This window comes from Harpia harpyja, chromosome Z (genome assembly GCF_026419915.1).
Source record: "Harpia harpyja isolate bHarHar1 chromosome Z, bHarHar1 primary haplotype, whole genome shotgun sequence".
Taxonomy (NCBI): domain Eukaryota; kingdom Metazoa; phylum Chordata; class Aves; order Accipitriformes; family Accipitridae; genus Harpia; species Harpia harpyja.
The window spans coordinates 29,141,648-29,162,742 of NC_068969.1; the positions used below are offsets into that span (position 1 = coordinate 29,141,648).

The following is a 21,095-nucleotide window of genomic DNA, read 5'->3' on the forward strand; positions in this document are numbered from 1 at the left end:
TATATCATTTCATGATGAAGCGGCAGTGGGGCTGAACGGACCTATTTTAAACCTTGATGTATTTTATCTCTACTGTATTTGGACTGTCATCTTTGGAGAAAGACTTTGTGTAATTGAGAGTCAGCTCCAATCTGCATGACTTGAGCATGAACTGTAAGCCAGATGAACAGTGTTATGGAAGAAAGGGAAGCATCTAATAAGGTATAAATGAGTAGTAAACTTTATACCTCAGACATTTAAATGTGTTTTATGAAATATGATGTTTAATGGTATTAATTTTGTGGTACTATTAATAATATAAACAAGGTTTGAAAATACTTAAAATTTTACTTAATTTTACTTTGTTATTTTATTAAAACCTACATATTTACAGTTGAGACATCCTTTCTCACATTGAACATACAATTATAACAGAACCAATTTTTCCTTACATCATTTTTATGATTCTAGCGTATTTTTGTTCTTGAGTTGAAGGTTCATCTTCATAGGCTGAGATTATAATTTTATAGTTATTTGTTAATTTTGAGGGGAACTTGTTTTGGTGATGTCTTTATCTGTACTGCCACAAACAATTATATCTCTAAAAGAGTCCTCAGGGAATCTGTATTTGTGTATATTTTGCTTTTAGCATAGTGAAAAAATTACAAATTTAAGACAGCTAAGTTTTTTTACTTTTCAGTTATTGCCCAGCAAGAAGTTGGCATATTGATAGTGTATGATACATCATCGACCCTCAGTAGTGATTATTTAGGAAGAATTTGTGGTAGTTCTAAGAAGACCTTAATAAGTCTTCCAGCAGGTCTTGCTTTCTAATGTAAGAGAGCATGCGAATGCCATGTAGCACGTCCAGCACAAATCAAGGAGCATATTACGGACTTACTCATTTGAATTTAATTGTGTCCAGCCTTTTGTTTGGATTTGATTTTGCTAGAAAGACTCTTCAGACAATTCACCTCTGGAGACAGAATAAATTTTTATTGTTACAGCTATAGATAAAGACAAGTGATAGCTTCTGTAATACAACTACTTGTTCTGTATAAAACATTTTCTTCTTAGGTCACTGTAGTCACATAGAAAGCATGAGCATTTTACAACCTCTTGCTTCCTCTGCATAGTTAGCCAACCGTTTCAAGCTTAGAATAAATGTTATTAACACTTTTCTTTCATGTTAAAAAACAGCTATTCAGAAGAAACAGAAAAAAATAGGCATAATAATCCAGTATATGAACTTTTGTACTGGAGAGGACTCTTACCTGTTAGTCAGATCCACATTGACCAATACTTGCATGTAGGGCATCCTCATAACCTGACAAATTCCATGTGGGAATGGGACAGATCTGCCTGCATAGCTTTGATAGCAGGGTTGGGTCACAGAGGTTTTTGAAGAAGGTCTTTGTCCTTGGAACCTGTGCATAAAAAATGGGTTATTGCGTAAATTCTTTTAAGCTGCCTTCTTCATTAGAAAAAAGCTTTCCTACAATTGGACCAGAGATATTAATATGGCAGCTTTTCTATACAGGTCACAGCTCTAACACGTTAAAGGGGACATTACACTTGAAAAGTCTGTGATATCAGACCAAAATGCTACTGCGACCAGACTATCTTTTCTTTATTCCTTGCTTTTGCATTGTTTTATTAAGTTAACCTCATCTTTCCCCTCACAGTTTGAGCTCTGTACAACTAACTTCTCCTAGCAGTCTGTAGATACTGCGTCCATTAATGTTGCTACACTATGTTAGGTGGAAATAAATAATTTCTCGTGAATAAAACAATATGGCACAAGAACATTTAACACCTTCACATTCACTTACTGGGATGAACTGTGTAATGCCCTACAAGAGTACAAATAGGTAACTCTGTTCCAGCACATGTAGGAGATCTATAAAATTAAGCAGATGTAGTGATAAGAAGCTTGCTTAAAAACAGAGCAGAAGGCTCAAACTGAACAGCAGAAATGAAAGCTGAGAAACACTGATAGAAGTTATAGAGGCAACCATAATTTAAAACCTTTTTTTGGCATCAGTTCAGTCTGCCCCATGTACTACTGGTGTTTCAATTGCCTTCATACTGATGATCCTTTTGACTCTTTTTACTGTGCAGCTTTACACTTTCATTTTACTACTATTTTAAGACATTGTATATGACTCCTGAATAGCTTTCTACTGACTTAAAACTGTATATGTATGCATACACGCATATATACACACACACATATATTTAAAGAAGGACAGCTGTCATAAAAGTTATCTGTTATCCAAAGACCAAATGTGTTGCTTTTGAACTGTATCTCTTTACATGATTCTACTGTGAAAATTCACTTGAATCTGATATTCTTCTTGCAAATCAAAAAGCAAAATGATTTCTGGATGAGGAGAAAAGAGTAACTTTAGCAGAGTCTGCAAGATATGGAGTTTGGGCAAAAGAAGAATGTAATTCAGCTTTAAAACTGCAATAAACTTTTGTGTCTACAGAGCTAAGAAACTTCAAAACTACTGTTTACCAGTAGGCAAGGAAGAAAATAACATCAATAAAGCTATTAAAGTAGAAAGAAAACCTGTTCACAAATAAACTCAAGGTAATGTAACATCAATATAATTTGACCACATTTATGGAAAATTTATTTATGTTTTTAAAACTTCTGAATGGAATGTCGATTCCAAATGTCTGCTGGTAAAACCTACATCTTTGGCATTACATCAATGATTTCTGGTTGAGATTTCCCTTGGTGTGCCCTGCTTCAGGCTTTTCCCATGTCCCGTGTTATGTGAAGCAATCTCCACCCAGGTTCCCCCTCACCCCATCCACTCTCTTACCTGGCAGATTTCATGTGCGTGGGTCTGGTCTTCTGGGTGAAGATGCTCCTGTGTGGCCACTGTGGCCATCATGTTCTCAAAGGGATTATCATTTTGCAGTCAGAGTGCAGAATCTTTCTTAGAAAAATGATCTTATAGAATTAGAAGTATTTTGGAGCACTATGGCCCGCTAGGGCTTAAAATCCAGAACAGAACTTCACAAATTTGACAGCTCCAAAACAAAGCTGAGTTGCTGGGCAGACTGTGAGGCTTTTGCTAGTCAAACTGGAGCTGTCATCTTCGTGAAAACTATTATGCAGTTCAGAGTGATTTGGACAAGTGTTTATTTGGGTTCAGTTCCTATGAAGAGAAGAAAACAGGTAGTAAAATATAACTTTATTATTTTTCTCTTCTGCTTTTTTTTGCCTTTTAGAGGTCTTACAGTAACAAGTATCCTGAGTTAAGAGTTGATGAATTGTGAAGTCAAAATGAGAGTTATATATTTTTGACCTGTTATGAGTAGCTTAGTTCAGTTTTCACATAGTGTATTATAGTTTCATTTTTTTTAAAACAGTACATTGAGTGTAAAAATCTGTTTAAGAAAATACATAATGGCAGCTACATGGTGAGTCTGAAACTGAAAATTAGGTGTTCATTTTATCTGTCTGCACATCAGTTTGTGATATTCCTTGTGAGTTTCACACTGAGAGTGGCAGAAGTTTGACAGTCAGTGGCAGGCAGATTAGCAATAGTGCTGTTGTCTGCCTAGAAATATGCACAGCTCATTGATTTAGAACATGACTCATAAAGTAAAATCAAAACTACTCCTCTCTACCTTAAATTTTGGAGAAAGAAATAATAATTACACAATAAAAGTCCATAAGAGTGAAATTTTAACCAGAGAAAAGTGTACAAATGAGCTGTGCATGTAAATGTTCTTCAGATTACTTTCATGGCTTGAGATTTATACGTGGTTTTTTACATACTCTGTAAAGACTTGTATCCTTCCTACCAAACTTTAGATGCTACAATTGTATTATTAATATTACTACTAATACTGGTGAAACTGGACAACAGGCAAATTACAGCTTTTTAGTATGTACATTTTAGATTATATATGTGGTGACTTTTAACCAGTCCAAAAATGTTAGTATTAGTAATTGAGAAATGTATTTGTTTTATTTTTACAAATCAATTGTTTTATACATGAAAAAATTTAGAGAAGTCTGGTATTTTATAAGACCTTTCTTTTAATACTTACCTTCCAGCATTATAAAACTTGGTAGCAGCAAAGATCTTTGCATTTTCATTATTATCATTTTTAAAGCTTGAATTCGTTAGTATATATCACAGTCTTTCTGAAGTTTTTTAAGGGATGAAATAGTTTTGAAATCATTACTGAATTCTAGGCGCTAGAAGCAAAATTGTCCGTCCTATCAATACAAATGACGATGTGGTACATATATAAATAATAGGAAGCTGTAGCTCTCCCAGAAATGTTTGTTACAAAGTTTGAAAATAAAACATATGGCATTCAAAATAACCTTAGAGAACTTTTTTCTGTTGAAAAAGTAAAATCAGAATATAAATCGTCAAGTAAGAATATTTACAAAGGAAAAATAAGCACCCAGATCCATGATCTTTATCTTTCTCTTCTGTCATTAAAAAAAAAAGCAAATTGACAAAAGACCAAGAATCGTAATACATTTAATCCAAAAGTTTTTATTGTCCAGTTTTGAGTGAGCTCCATTGTCCACATCAGTCAATGAATAAACAAAAAGGAACAATTCAGCACTAGTATTTGTTCACGAATTAAATCTCTGATTAGCTATGAACTAAGAAGTAGAACTATACTGTAAGAACAGAAAATTCTTTGGGGGATTGACCTTGATAGCACTGTATGTCATGATGACAATGATCTACTTCTATCACACTTCTTTCCAGAAACATTTTTATTTTACCTTTTTTTTTCCCCCTGAGCAATTATATTTGTTCCAGCTATCACACAGAAAAATATTGCTTTCATTTATATTTTATTTTTCCTATACCCCTCTTTATCCCATATCCCATGCCCCTTTTGCACTAATGGAATATAAAAGACTGTTCTGTACTTCTTGTAACAAGATTCCTCTTCCAGATTCCAGTACCATAGAGCAGCTGGAAGTGTTTAGTGGCCGTCTGTACCAGTACTCCCATCTTTTTAGCATTAAAATTAATTTTCCTCATCTTGGCATATAAAGAACCCAAGTGTGCCCCTTACCTCATTACCTGAAATTTTACAGTGACACCAACAGCAGGGGATGTGGTGGAGCAGCTTTTTCGATATCAAAAGTAGAAGCTCTGGGAGTATTTGCTTGAATAGACACTGCAGTTCTTGTAGCCTTTAATAGGTTCTTCCTTCGTGACTGTTGATGGCTGGAGCAACGTGGATGGATATCATCCAGGTTTTTCTGTCGCTCTGATAGCTTGCAATTTTTGTACCTAGGTAAGAGAACAACGAGGCACATATCTGAAGTGTATACTTGGTGCATAGTACTAATCAGCAATCTTGTTGACTGTCACAGAGGAAGGAGGCTGAATAACTGAACATGTTTATTTATGTATTGTGCAGTGTAGTGACACAAGGTAAAAATGAAAGTATTTTGTTGACTATCTTAGCTGCTGTTCCAGTAATGCCCTCATTTTTTGCATGAATATTGATTTTCAGTTTGGGAAACATACTGAGCTCCATAAAATCACCATTCCTGAGCATTATATTTTTATAGAAGGCAGTGTTTAGATATGGATAGACATAATTAGATATATAAAAGTTGGATGCAAGAGTGCAGTGACACTAAGGTGCTCAAGCTGGGGAATTTCTGCATATTCAGGGAAACGAGTAGTAGGCACCTGGCCTTCCTTGGGAAGAAAGTCGGACATAGGTATTTTTATTATACTTGTTTTCTTTTGTTTTCAGTAAGCTTTCCTAATTCTGAGCTGTGAACAGGACCTCTAAAAAATTTCACATCTTTTAAATTTACAGATGAAATTTTCCTTGAATTCCTAAAAATGGAATGATTTTTTGAGAGCACTAACAAAAAGCTTCCAAAGTGACTAAGTCAATTTTGAAATAGAACTTTGAAAAGAGATTGCTGCAGATATTATTAGAAGCAAGAAGTCAAAAGATTACAAGAAAGGCCTGAAAAGAGAAAGAGGGGAAAACAATACTCTAAAAAATTAGTAAGGGATGTAGAAAAAATTTAATACTAAGGATGAAATTGACTGGAGTATGACAGGAAAGCCGCAGTGGAAAGAAGATTACAGAATAAACAATCACATAACAGAGTGTATACCTTCACTTGCCAAATAAATGTCAGTGAGATCCTTTCTTGGACTCAAATGCCATGCTCCACCTAAAAGCTGGTACTTTTCCCAGGCTCAGATGACTGCCCCATGATAGTTACATGGAATCATGTAATTTCCTTCTAAAAAACATCAGCATGATTAGTTCAATAATCAAAGCACTATTTTCTGTCATATTGTCTGTGGAGATGAGGGGGTAGAACAGATAGTAGAATTACACTGATACAGATCTGAAGGTTAAACTTATGGGATCTGGGGTCAAATCTTAACATCGTTGACAGGAGTAGCTGTTCTGCTATTGACTTCAATGGTGTTGGGATTCACATCTTTTGAGTACCATAGAGGAAACTGTGAAGTGATAATTATGTCTTTATATAACCTATGAGGGTAAAATACTTGTAGTTAAATACTTTACATAGATCTATAGTTTTAAGAATATATTGTTTATGTTTAAGTATATATTAATAATTTCTTTCTAAGACATTTCTTTACAATGTTTGGAGATAGTACCTTTGCATGTAGTCATAAAAATACAGTCTTTTATTGTTAACATATACACAAAATACTGTGAAGCCATTGTTTGAAAATGTTAGGCCATTCTAAGCTATTCTGTTAGATGGCAATCCTAAATTTGTTGTTGAAAAGTTGAAGGATATCAATAGATACAGCTGCTTCTAAAGCAGGTTCATATTTTAGGGAAATGTTTTCTTTAAGCATGGGAGCAGTCTTTGAGAAAGCAATGTTAAAGGAAAGAAAAAATGAATTAAGGAACTTTAGAGAGTACTTTAGTTAATCATATAATTGTAATCATCATAATTTAGTATAATCATATTTAGATTTGTTTAGTACAATGATTAAAATTTAAATATATCTCTTGAATGTATTTGGCATAAAATGAGCTCAAAATTTATGAGGGAAAAAAGGAATAGAAATAATTGGATTCTTTGATAGGAATTTAGTCCTGGAAACTGTCAGTATATTAATTTTTAATTTTTATTCTTTTTATAGGTAAGCACTTTGATTAAAGTAATTTAATCTACTCACCTAAATAAAAATAGGTGTTTGAAGAATAAAGTTCAATTTTCAATACCCAATTTTCTATATTCCTTGCTTCAGATGATAATTTTACAACCATCCAAAATATGCAAGAGCTGCACAAAACACAGTTAATAGTGCTGGAAGCACTTGTAATGATTTTTTTTTTAGGAAAAACATGGAAGCTTCTATTTCACTTTTAGCATGTTCAATGACTTGATTATCAATAGGGAGAGGAAACAATTATAGAGATCATTAAATTCAGAAATAAATGGCAGCCTCTGTCCTGTAAACACAGTATCTGACTGACTCAAGTATTTGCAGAACCAACATCTTATGACAGAGCAGTCATTTTCATGCAGTTCAGCATTATTTTATTTTTTCTTGAATGAAGCGATGGACAGTATTTGTAGAATTGAGACATCTTAGTACATTTTTATGCATGAAGTACTGTGGAATGCATACAGGCTTTTCCCTTCATTTTTGCTTTTTGCCTTGGTTGTGTATTTTAAATAAGGTCCATTGAAATGGTTAGTAATGTTTTATTAAAAATTAGTTGTTTACCTCACAACCATTATTACAGAAACCTCTCCCTAATCTCAGATGCACAGGTCTTGTCCCCAGCTCCCTCATCCATACCTCCTTTGTCTGTCATTTGTAATAAAAGTCAGTCAAAAATGATGGCTAAGATGGGACCATTCTTTTACGGAAAAAAAGAATGATAAAAAGAAATGAAAGGGTAACACGGATATCAGTACAGTGATGTGAGTCACAAAGTCTGTGAACTTACTTTCACTGTTAGTGTCTTCTTTTTCCCTTCCTCAGATTCCTCAAGTCTTCTTCTAATCCACCTGTCATGTGGATGGCACTGTAAACATAGTTAGATGTCAGATTACCACTGAAATACCTTAATGCCGTAAAAATGTACATCGGTTTCTCTGTGACAGAAGTAATGTCTTCCTACAGCTCTCAAGCATGAGCAGAAGGTTCTGGATAATATTTCTATGCAGATACATAGTAGTAAATAATAATAATAATAATGTGGAGTGTTTACTATATGATTTTTTTTTAGTCACACAGTATGCTACAAGATCTCTCTTAGTAGATCACTTAAAAATAACACAATTCCATTGTAAATAAATCATTATCCATGTACACCACTCTATTCAGTTTTCAGATGGTATTATTAGCCAGAGTTGTGAAATAAAGCAACTTTCCCAAGTTTTCTTTCAAGTATCTTTCCTATGTTCTGTTGAAATTAGACTTCTATACATTGATATGTATTTAATAAGAACATTTCTTTTTTTTTTTTCTGGTACATTTCCAGAGCTCTAGCATGCAGTGAAGGTTTTATAGTCAGTGTGCAGTGCAGCAGATGTCATTCCATTTGCCTAAGTCCTGCTGACATTTGGAGTTGTGGATTAATTGAGCTACAGAATGAAATTTAATTAAAATTAAATACAGACTTGGCCATTGTATCTGTTCATTTTTTTACACTCTAGTGTGTACATTTGCAGTCAGCGCCATAGTTAATTTGTTTAATCAGGATGCTATGTGGGAGAAGCTGCACTTTGTTTTAAGCTAAAATTGTGGCAGATGCCAAGTGGAGCATCGTTTCTATAATTTCATGTGATATGCGTCATGTATATCATGCTATTGATGTGCCTCAGAACAACCTGAAGGGTGCAGATTATTCTATTTGTGCAGTTACTGAAAAATAAAAGACTATAAAAGGTGGGGTTTGGTTTGTATTTTTTGAGGTAAAGATTTTGTTTAAACTGATGTTTTAAGTACTCTGCTAATTTAGTTAGCTTATGAGGAAATATATTGGAAGTGAAAGAATTACAAAAGTGCAATTTATTTCTCTCATAAAATGCCATTGTCAGAATCGGTTTAGCCTTGAGATAGATCTGTAATGGAAATGTCAACAGAAGGCATTAAAAAAATGCCAATACTTGATTGTAAGAATTTTTTTCTTAATAATTGAGTAGGTATATATGTGGGAAGCATTTGAATTTTTTTTCTTCTTTCTGACCATATTAATAGGTAGCAAATACTCAGTAAAGTAGAAGTAACACTAGAGGGAATATTTATGGATTCTGTCTTTATGCATTTAATTTAGGTCCATCTGGAAGTGCTTACTTCTACTCCTTTATATGTAGGTAGCACTAATTTTAGGTATTCTGACTCAATCTAAATTAGATGCCTAAAGCAGCCAAAGTAGATGGTACAAATACCTCTCTGTGTGTTAAAATAAAGAAGACATTAGTAGACACCATCCTGAATATTACTTAGTGACACATTTCTACTGTGAAAGCTGAGGACATAAAGTCTCTCATTTATAGGTTACTGAATGAACAGACTTTTCCGAGTCTGTTTTTTCAACTTTGTCCTTCATTACTACAATGAAAAATGTTCAGGTGTAGCATGCTTTTCAAAAGCCAATTGAAATATCGAAACATCCCAGGATATCCACTCAGTTTCCAACAACATTTGGCTCAAGGCTTCCTTTAAACAGAGGAAGTATCTTTATGTTTAATATGTGATGAAGGATTTCTCTTCCATGAACTTCTCTATTCTCCACCTGAATCCACATAAACTTTAAGCATCTGCAGCAATGCATCACTCCACTGCACGTTGCATGAAGAAACCCCTCTTGTTTGGTTTTAACCTACTGCTGTTCTCTGCACTTGCAGCCCACCGGCTCCTACATTGGAAGAGACGGTGTAAAGTGGATTCCTTCTCTCTAATTCCATGATGGACTTCTTTTATATCCTGCTACACCATGTCTTTTCCAGCCTGAACTTAATCCCACCTATTTTTGTACCTTACTCAGTTCTACTGTATCCTTCTTTTTTCTTAAGATAGGGGGATGGTGGAACCAGAAATGTATATAGTATTCAACATGTGAGCAAGCCATGGATTTATATCCATTGCACAGTATAATACTCTTACTAATTTTCCTGCTAAATCTAAATGCTTAAATCCCAAGGCTGCATCTCCCCCGCCCCCCCATTTCTACTTATCACTGAACTTATGTGTTCCCAGAACCATTTAAGGCCTCAAGATCTTATGCATCATTGGTAATAACCAGCTCAGAGCCTATCATTTTACCAGTACAGTTAGGATTGAGATTCTCTTATACGTTACCTCACATTTGTCTTGCTGAATTTCATCTACCATCCTAACACCCAGTGTTTCAGAGTCATAAGGGCTTTCTTGATGTTTGCACCATCAGGTCTTGACTTTACCACTTGTAAGTGTGTTGTATCATCAGCAAACTTTGTCATCTCACAGTTCACTCACCCTTTTCTCGTCATTTCTGAATAACTTAAACAGCGTGGGTCCTTGTGGAGTTTCTCTGGCACACACCATGCAAACTGACCACTGATTCTTACCTGTCTCCTGTTAAAACACAACCAGATTTATCCATGTCGTGACCCTTTCTTTTCCACCATGACTGCTTAGTTTCTTTGCAAGGCTTTGGTGAAAGACTTTGTCAGAAGCTTTTGAAAACCCGAGCAGACTATATTGAACAGATCTCCTTTATAAACTGGATTGTTGACATGTTTGTCACATGTGACTTCCCTTTACCATGGGTGGGCTGACTCTTACCTGGTATAGCAATTTATCTATCTGTACACAAGTTCTGTTCTTTATTATAGTATCCACTAACTGGCCCAGTGCACTCCTGAGGCTTACCTGTTTGCAGATACTCCCTGGAACACATTTCAAAAATGGTGGCACATTTACCACATTCCAGTCCTTAATGAAGTGGTTTTAAGTGGTAGGTTGCACACCACAGTTAGTGGTTCAGCTATTACATTCCTGAGTTCCTTTGAAACCATAATGTGAATACTGTTTGGTTCTGGCAATTTGCTACTAATCTTTTTTTTTTTCCTTTATTTGTCACATAATGTTTTCTACTGCCATTCAATTTGAGATGGATTTTCTGCTGAGACCTTTATTAAGAAAGCTTGAAGTGTAGGAACCTTCTCAAGTTTTGCACAATTTATTCAGAAGCAAAAAAAACCCACAGCAAAAAAACTGTGAAACTGGCACGCTGATGGTCTAGCGGTGTGAACACTCAAGCAGAATTCCTGCTCCTGATGTGTTTGGAAACACATTATTCTATTGTAAGCATTTAATGCCTTGTGTGGGTTGTTACTCAAATGCTTTTCTGGACTGTCTCACTGTGTTTTTACAACTGACCTACCACAGTTTATGATAGTCTCTATTTTCAACTTTCAGAATGATGCCTTCTTGCTTTTAATAATTTCCTTTCCCCTACTGTCTAATTATTTTAAGTTCTTCGTGCCATATCTGTTCTCTGAAGTAACTGTTTGCTTTCTGTCTCCAACAAGATGCCCCTTGTCTTTGCACTGCCTACAAGGATTTAACTCTCCTCACTGCCTCTCTTGGGGATATAAAGCTTTCTGTTGTCATACGTAGCAGAGCTACAGCATTGCTGAAGTTGAGCACAGCTTTTTGAGGTGAGGCACAGCTGCGCGGTCTTTTGGGGGTTTGCACAGGAAGGTTGAATTCCAGTGCGTTGTAGCTGCTGTTACAGAGTGGATTTTTGACAATAACATTTCAAATCAAGTCTGTTGTTCTGCTCAAAACCAAGTCAAAGGTTGTTTCTTCTCTCGTGGGCGGCTAAACAGACTGCTCCATCAATCGATTGCTGACCATGTCTACAAATTTAGTCACATCGTCAGGTCACAATGTGGTATTTTTCCAATCCACAGCGTGAGAGAGTAGCCTGAGTCTCCCGTTACTGCAGCATCCTTGCTGCCTGCTCTCCCTTGGCATATCACAGGCAGTGTCACCAGTTCCGGTCAGGCAGTCAGAAACATCATTCCAATACTAAGTTTTTCCCGTTTAGGTCTTGAATTTCAATCAGTAGAGGATCTATCTTTCTTCAGACAGCTGCAGTCAAGACCAAATGTGTTTGGTTTCTATAAGTAGGCTGAGCCAATATCCCAGCTAACCTGGATTCTCAGCATCCCTCCAAAACTCTCTAACTGCAGTGTCCGTAAAAATAGATGTATTCTGAAGCTTTATCCTATATAACATTGCTTTCCTCTTCTCAGTTGTAGTCACCTGAACTTTGACTTCTTTTGCTGTTCTTATTTCTATCTTACTGCTCATTTATAGAGTAACAAACAGGAACATGGCACTTTACAGGCAAGAACAGACAACACTTCTGAAAGACTGTCTCCATCTTGGCACTTACAGTCAAATTCAGAAAATGCCCTACAAATAATTAAGTTTTAAAAAGCATTTTGAAAAGCATTAAAAGGGCTTACATGTGGCTTTCTTACTCACATGGTAAGAAAGGGATTAGCCAAGGGGTTAACACACTACTGATGCTATTAAAATGTTGATATGCATCTTAATAGCACATGAATTAGGATTAAAGAAGGGTAGCTGGATGGAAGAAGGCACTGGTTTGTGGACTCAAACCTGGGAGAGAGTGGAGGAGTAAAAAGGCTTTAGCCTGAGGGTTAGGAGAACCAGTAACACAGTAATTTGGAAAGGGCCATTGGAGTAAAAAGGTTCGTTCCTGTCTGTGCAAGAAAGTGGCACTGTGACCAGTGGGCACATCGCTGCATGAGAGAGTCCTCTTACAGTGAGATGTGTAGTAAAATTTGTACTTTTTTTTCAGTCACTGACATGGAAAAAAAAGATTTGGTAATGATGCAAATGACATATGTCAGGAACAAGATGAAAAACAGTGAAATAACAAGAACTATTTAGAGGATGGTGGGGTAATAAAGCTGGTAGTCACCCAGCTGACAGAATGATGAGTTGGAAAATGGAGATAGATTTCTAACAGGGAATAGAAAGATTTTTTTGCCTAAATTCCAAGATAATAACATGACATTCAGGAGGAGGTAGTAAAGGGACAATGGGAGAGAAGACACAAAAGAAAATAGGCAAGGGGTGGGGGGGCGAGTTGAGGCAGTGGTCAAAATTGAGTACTAGGACTGAGAGGAGGAACAGAGGAATGATATTAAGAAACTTTTAAATTAGAGGTGGAACTGTGAAAGAAAGAAGGGGAAGACATGAAGAGACATGACATTACAGATACAGGCTAAAGATACCGGAGAAGAGCATTCAGTAGTAGAGGGGACATGGGAGAGGATAGTCATAGCAGCAGAGGTGGGAGAGACACTGGAGAAGAATAAGCAGATCATAGTGCTGAAGATGAGAGTAGGAGGAATACAGTGGATATATTTAGGGGTGTTGTTATATACAAGTTATATAGCTTAAGAAATGCAAGAACACATAACAGGAATATTTTAGAATTTTTTTTAACTGTCAGAAGGGAAGAGGCTAGTGATCCACCATGGCAAAGAACCTGTGTTCAGCAAGAGCCAGTATGATGTGGTTTTTTACCTCATTGAAGAGAGACATTGAAGGACAACGTGATTTTAGGGGAAGCATCTTTCTGGCTGTAAAGACAGTGGTTTATTTAAACCCACAGCACAATAATCCTGTGTAGGATATTTAGTTTGTATACTTTTTTTTCAATTATAGCTGTTTTATTCCTGCAATATCTATTGTTTTAAAATTTTACTGATCTATTAGTGTCAGTTATCTTATGATCTTGAGCTTCGTGGTAACTGCTCGCTGATTTTCCTTTTAAAGTTTTTAAACTGATTGCCAGTTGGAGTCATTGTGTGCCTTTTCATTCATCTATTCAGCATGGTAAAATGACCTGCATTTACAATTGCTACTATATCACAGGCCCGCAAAGTTTTGGATGACTTATTTTGCAATTTGCATCTTTTTTAACTTCAGAAATGAAGTAGTCTGCTAATATTGAATAGGTAGCCAGTAATTCTCCATGGATCCATTCTTCACTCTTGTTCATTTAGGGGCAAAACTCATCTCTCATCTTTCCTCATTGCAAGCTTGCAAATATGAAGCTTGTTTAAACAAGCTTTACACTCTGTTTCACCTGAAAGCCAAACTAATTTTAGTGTCTGTTTTTGATGCTTACAACTTTCATGTATATAGGAGCATTACTCAGTGTGACAGAGCCTCCTTGTCCTGTCTTATACCCTGGTTCATGGTGCTGCGGGAAATACACAGATGCACTTTTACATTAAGAATTGGAAACTATGATAATGTGAGACAAAAAGTGTCCTCCTCTTGGTCGAATTAGAAATTAATAATCTGCATGTATTATACCCCTTTGTCTAGGTGATATAGAGTCTAATACCTCTGACATTTGCTGCAGAAATTGCTCTGTGGGGTTCTCTGCTTCACATAATTTGGGCTTGCCCCAAGATTATTTAATTATGGAACAGGAATTTGTGCTGTCATTGAACCAGTGTTGGAGATTTCAAGTGGAACCAACATATGCTAAGCTTACATAAATTATTAAACCAGATTTAACTTAAATTCTTTCCTTTTACACATTGTGGACGGCCATGTGTCTAGTCTAGAAGATACAGTCAGAGCAACTACACCTATCCTGGAGTAGCTACGGTATATATAGAAATAATTATGATTTGCTTGTTTTGAAAAAAATACGGTGTCAAAAGACAAAAAGAGGAATTTCAGAACAGCCTTCTAAAAGTATATGATGGCGCTGGTAGTCTTGAATTTGTGTAAGATGGTCTTCTAAGGATACAGTCTTGTTTTAACAGATTTTGTCAGGTGAACACTATGGGAACATTTTTCTGCTGTATTATTCAAGATTGCGCTGTTGGCCTTTGAAGTTGCATACTATCAGAATTGTTTTCATCAATCTTGAGAACTGCTACAGCAATATATTTTATTTTCTGTTTTTTTGTTCTTTAGCATAACATTATGTAATTCATAAATTATCCTAGGAAACTGACAGGCTTTTGTTTTCTCTCTAATAAGTATTTTAGTTTGGTGACCTCTGATCATTAGGCAGAATATTTCGGAGGAGAAGAGAATGAAAGTCTGTGAGAAATGCCATTCTTTGATGCCTTTGATGAAGAGATGCTTCATGGAATCAGTGTGACACACAGCATGGGTGTAATCCTTGACTACGGGCTGACTTTAAGACATCATGCGCCAGCTGTGGTCAACTCTGCATTTTTTTAAGGGTGCTTTGGGGCTGGACTTTTTAATGATGTAAAGACTGTTACAAGACTGCAGACCTTATATTCTACCTAGTAGCCATAAGGCATGGCTTTATAATTACACAGATGCATTATCATTGCCTACGCTGTAAACTGTACTAATGACTGTGTATGGACCAGGCAAAGACAATACATAGGACTATAGCAGCTTTCTTGTTGGAATCCCTGAGAATAGAAACATGGAACTGTTTTTACTGACTCACACAGTACTACAAGTCTTTTTGAACAAGTTGTGTCAGATATATGTTATCTCATCATTATGAGGAGTTAGTGTGTGTAGTTCTGGCCATTTGTGAGGTTTTGAGAAATTTTCAATTGGTTTTTTAGGAATGCTAAATGGATATTTATAGGAAGTGTTTGTTAAGAAAATGATCATTTGACATTGACATGCTGGCATAAAAAAGGAAAAGATAGTGAAGAGATAACTTGGAATTTCTAATATCCCCAAGTAATTTTGTCTGTGTAGTTTGTTTTAAACCAAGTTGGGCTCTGAAAAGGCATAAGGACAATAAAAAACATTCACAGTTTGAATCAAACCCCACAAAGTGATGAATTTATCTAAAGATAATGTTAATTTATGATTTTTTTCTCCTTTTGTTTGTCTGATTGCTTTTAAGTCTGCAGATGTGCATGAGTCATATTTTCCTGATAGTTTAAAATTTTACTTTTAAGAAAAATGAAAATTGTTTTTCTTCACTTTGGTAGAATGAACTATCTCAAGACTTGACAAATAGTTATTGAAGCAAGTAATGCTATACCACCTCTTCTCGGTGACGGGTAAAACATCAGGTAGTTCCATCTGTCCCCTATTTCCTTTAAGGGATGACTTTTTCTGCAGTTGGAGGTGGAAAAAAGAATAGGCTTGCTTGTCTTCAGGTCTTCTCTTTTAGAAAGCCATTTTGACTAATTGAACTTTTGGTTCATAATGTTATAGCATGTAATATTCTGCAGGCCGTATTATGATCATCTGGTTCAATAGATGTGCAGCGTCCCCAGGAAGATGATGGGAGGAGTATGGGGTAATGCGTGTTCATTCACGTTAAGCCATTGACACAGAACCATTTCTTGATTTTTGTCTCATAGACCCACTGGGTGTCTTTCTCCAGCCGTGTCTATGCCACAGACTGCAAAACAGCAAAAACAGTACAGGGATATTATAAATGAGGTACCTTAAGTACCAGAAACTTAAGCAGTCTGGAGCTCCTTACAGGCTAATTTTCCTTGCTGAAGCAGAGTAAATCAGCCCACATGAAGCTTGTGCTGCTGAGAGTAGAGTGCTTCTGGTATCCAAGTTAGTTCATCTAAAAATAGCTTTGGAAACTCTCTATTCTTTGCAAGCTGCTGTGTGGGCATGCGTTTATTGTCTGGCGATGGCTGGTGTGTGCATGGAACTGAAATAGTTAAAGATCAGAAGATAGTCTGCCTATCAGTAATTTTAGGCACAGTTTAAATGGTCAAGGTAAAATGTAGGTGAATATAAACTTAATCTCCCTCTCAAAGATAATAGATATAAATTTATTAAACATAATAAATGTTTATTTATTAACCATAAAGTAAATGTCCAATTAACTCTAAATGTATTGTTTCAAACAAACATTTACAATGACTATTTGCTTTCATATGCTGGTATTTTGGTAGATATCTGTATCGCATTGCTTTATGCTGGAATTAGAAGTTTTCTTTTCATCTGAACTGTCTATGACAGACTTCTGTTTATGGAAGGGATCAGTGATAGAAAACTAAAAACCAACCCTGCATCTGCCAGTCTAATATACTGATATATCAATTTTTGTTAAAAATGTGATTAATGAAATAAAAGAGGCACCGAATGTATGTAAAATTACAACGTAGGCTATAAAAACTGGAATTTTTAACAGTGATGGCGTAAGAAATGTTATCAATTTCCACTGCTGTATGACAACTTCCTAAAATCCATATTGGGTTACTTTCTGTTATTTTCTTTGAAATATCTTTTTGAAAGCATCCAGTCATCTGTAAGTGCGAACCGGTCTGTAGGTACTTAAATGTGTATGCTTTGCGTTGCTATAACTGTGACATAATTAAAGCAAGGATAATACAAATATCTCCCTCCATTTAAGAAGAGTGATTAGAGTAAGCAAGCATGAATATCAAATTTATTTCGCCTTTCTCATTGGATATTTTGATTCTAGAAGTGAAAGTGTTTTGATGATGTAGAGTACACCGTCTTGAGTAAATTCTAATCTGAAATGAAGACATGCAAAACTATTTTAGAAAGATTTTGAACCTCTCTAACTCTCTGCAGTTATGAAGACTTGCTGTATTTCTGAGCTATAACAAGGAGATTTTTGTAAAATGTTCTTCATAGTAGAACTTGTTTTATATAAGAAACATACTTAAAAAGCTAATTTCTTTTCTCCTTTCTGCACTGCAATCCACAAAGTGTGATTAATAATAGATTTAAATTTGCTAAGTGCATTTACTCCTTTGTGCCATCATAAAGAGAATCTATTACTGTAAAATTGAGGCTTAGTTCCAAATTGCGCCATTATGAAGTTTTCTTCCAGCAATGTTTTGTCTCTAATACACTTCCCTCATTGTAATTCTATTGCAAACCTGATGTCTAGCATCAAGTCTCACAATAATTATTTTAAATTGCTACTAGGAACAGTAGTCCTGGTGGGATATATTACTACCATTCTAACAAGATGAATTTCAATGCACTTGTAACCATATTATAGTGTATTATGAAAGAAAGAAAATCTTTGAGTTGTAGGTAGGCAAGCAGATTCAGAACACTGAAAAATGATTTTTATCAACTTCTTAGCACTTCATGTTGCACTTTGATATTATCAATTTAAATTAGTATTAATTCTGTATAAAAATGTATGATAAACTATCAATATAGTGGTTTTCAGTAAAACTTCACAATAAGATAGGTTGGAGCTTTAGAAATGGAATAGTTGTTTTGCTGAAATTACTACTAGACTCAAAGCTTGGAAGTCTCCTGAACTTGTGCTAAGAATAAGTAAAAACTAAAAAGCAATGTAAACTAAAGGAGTGCAGTGTAAGCATTCATTTCAATACGACAGAAGCTGTGAAGCTCTGTGGCTCTACTTCATAATGAAATCACAGATTAGCTCCTAAATTCACCACTTAGCCTAGAAACTCTAAGGTAGATCTTCACCAGTTGTTTTAAAATGAGTACCCAGCTGATGTAATATGTGTATGAATACAGTAAAGGACTGTCTGTAGATTTATTATATTGTGCAGTTCTAGAGTTAAGTGCTTATGCTGTAATGAAATGATAATGTGTAATTATTTGCACACCAATATTCAATATCATTCTAAAGTTATAAATAGATAAAAACTGTAATATCTTAATCTAAAAGGAACCCTTACAGAGCAGTACTCAGAAGATGGCTAAGATTTCCAACTTCCCCAATTTTATATTTAGAAAATTCAGAACTGAATGGTGTTTAAGCAACATTAAAATAACCTCCCCAGGCAAACAAGAGAATAAGGCAAACTTTTACGTCACTCTATCATATAAACGGAGCCAGATGCCTGTATTTATTCATGTGCGTGAGTTATAAGTAACACCTTAAAGCAATTAAAACAATGTGAAGGGTGTATGGTAGCAGTCATCAGAGGAACGCGTGCCACAGTCTCACTTTCTTAACATCCTTTGCAAGAGAAGACAAACTGCACACAGCATGTGGTGGGAAATCATCAACAGCTCATTACCTTTTGTTTTAAACAGGATGGGTTTCATGTTCTGAACATGGTGTTGGTAGCTGAATCTGGGGAAGGAGCATGTTGTCTGTGTATATTCAGTTGGCTATGTGTTCAGTCTGAGGGCGGTTGCATCACGTACAAGACTACCCGTAGTGACTTCATCCATAGATACAGCTATAAAGGTCACACCGCACTTGCTTGTTTTGGGGAAAAAAAAATGTCTGTTTGATGCAAAAATTATTGGAAACAGAAAGCGCCTTGAGTCTAATGGTCTGTTTTCTTCAACTGCTCACATCCCTCTTGATAAATGTTTTACAGTGCCTTCTTCTTCCCCCTCCCATTTCTGAATTCCAATCTTTTCTGCAAATTTAGGAAAGAACCTGCAGTCCAAGAGTATACGTTGAAGTTGCTTCTCTAAGGATGTGGCATGGAAAAAAGTGTGTTACCTTCTAACCGCCAATTAATTTTCAAACACTGTTAATTTAAAACAGTGGTGTAAAGAACTAGAGATGATTTTAGATATTCTTTACAGGATAGATTCTCATATTTTTTTTTACTTGTTTCCACTGTTATTTAATTCCTTGAATCCTACACTTCTAAGGGTGTTTAAAGTACAACACTTCTGTGTTTGCATTTTTGTATTTCTGTTTATATATCTATATATAAGCTCACATTTACCATGCCCAGGTTACTCATACACTTCAATAGAGTTATAAAATGAGATTGTAACATAACTGCATATCTTGTCATCTTCACAAATTAAATGAAAAAAGGCAAAATGTATGGAACTCTCCAAATTCAAAGGGCTATGCCAGTGACCACATTTTCACATTTGGCTGTTGCCTCCTGACTCGTGTGGTAAGGCCATTGCAGACTATAATTTGATAAATTTGATTAAAAGAGAGCTCAGGTCCTCAAAAGCGATGGCCTCTCATCCAGTGTGAAGTAAAGTAAAGGTCTCTGCTGGATCAAGGCTAAAGTACTTAGCACCTTGCAGAGCTGATGCCAAAAACTGAGAAGTGAATTGCCAATAACTACATTGCTGCCATCAGTGTTGCTCCATTAAAAATAAATACGTAATTTTGCTTTTGTGCCTTGCCAGCTTGAAATGCTGAAAGTAATTTTCTTTGTTTAGAGAAAGCACAGAATGAGTGCAAATGAGTGTCATGAGTGCAGATGTCACACAGCTCCACCAGTATGCCACAGTCCATTACAAATGTACAACTTTTCAATGGATGTGAAAATAGTTCAATATTCATATTCTACCTTTTTTTGTCTGCTTGAACTCTTAGTAGAAGCATTAGAAATGGTTTATGACAGCTTATTATGCACAGTCCTTCTGAAAGTTCTTCAATAGTGGTGACTTGCACCAGCTCTGCTACAAGTCAAAGAAGCAACTAGTAAAACAGTGTATTTCCCCCCTACCAGTTCTGGCAGCCGTAAATCACATTAATCCAGCTACCATCCATTAAGTGTATCTTTCCAATTGAAAGTGCTCACCCCAGTCTGAAAAGGCCAGGGACTGTGGCCTTTGCACAGATGTTTCAGTGCTTCTTCATGCTAAAGCACTACCAGCCATTGTTTGAAGTTATTTTCCAAAGTTTTTACAAAACATTTTGACAAATTATTATATTCAAATTAAATATTGTACAGTGTCATTTTTTTCCCTTAAATTAATTTCAGTGTATGGAGATTAGTATACAGATGTACATTTTCAGAAATGGTACAAAAATAAAAAATATTTTTACTTTTGACTGGACTGAATATATGCTGTACCTGAGAGTTTGCTTCTAGGCAAAAGTCAAACTATGAATCTCAGATATTTTCTGATAAATAAAAGGCTACCATTAATGCTAAAAAAGGTGTATTCCACAGCACATTTCTTTATCCAGCAGAGGCTGCTGAAGAGAGATAAACAGAATTTCATCCAAGGCCCTCTGAGTGTTAATAAAGTAAAATCAAAGATGCATAGTGCTACTAAAAACACTCTTAAGTGTTAAATAAAAAATTCTGTCAGAGTGAGCCAATAACTTCACCTCTTGGGATTGATCACATCCTTCGGCTTAAAATATGAAGTGAGCGT

General features: G+C 35.6%; 1 protein-coding gene and 1 long non-coding RNA gene across 2 annotated transcripts in view; one reads left to right on the forward strand and one right to left on the reverse strand.

The window, feature by feature from the left end:
* KIAA0825 (KIAA0825 ortholog) overlaps positions 1–21,095 on the forward strand; it is a 251,615-nt gene that overhangs the window by 178,969 nt on the left and 51,551 nt on the right. The gene's annotated exons all lie outside the window — the stretch shown is intronic.
* On the reverse strand, positions 5,064–8,037 carry LOC128136861 (uncharacterized). Its single transcript, XR_008233509.1, has 3 exons — positions 7,960–8,037; positions 6,125–6,256; positions 5,064–5,273 (listed from the first exon to the last, which is right to left on the reverse strand). It is a non-coding gene; the product is annotated as an uncharacterized LOC128136861 (long non-coding RNA).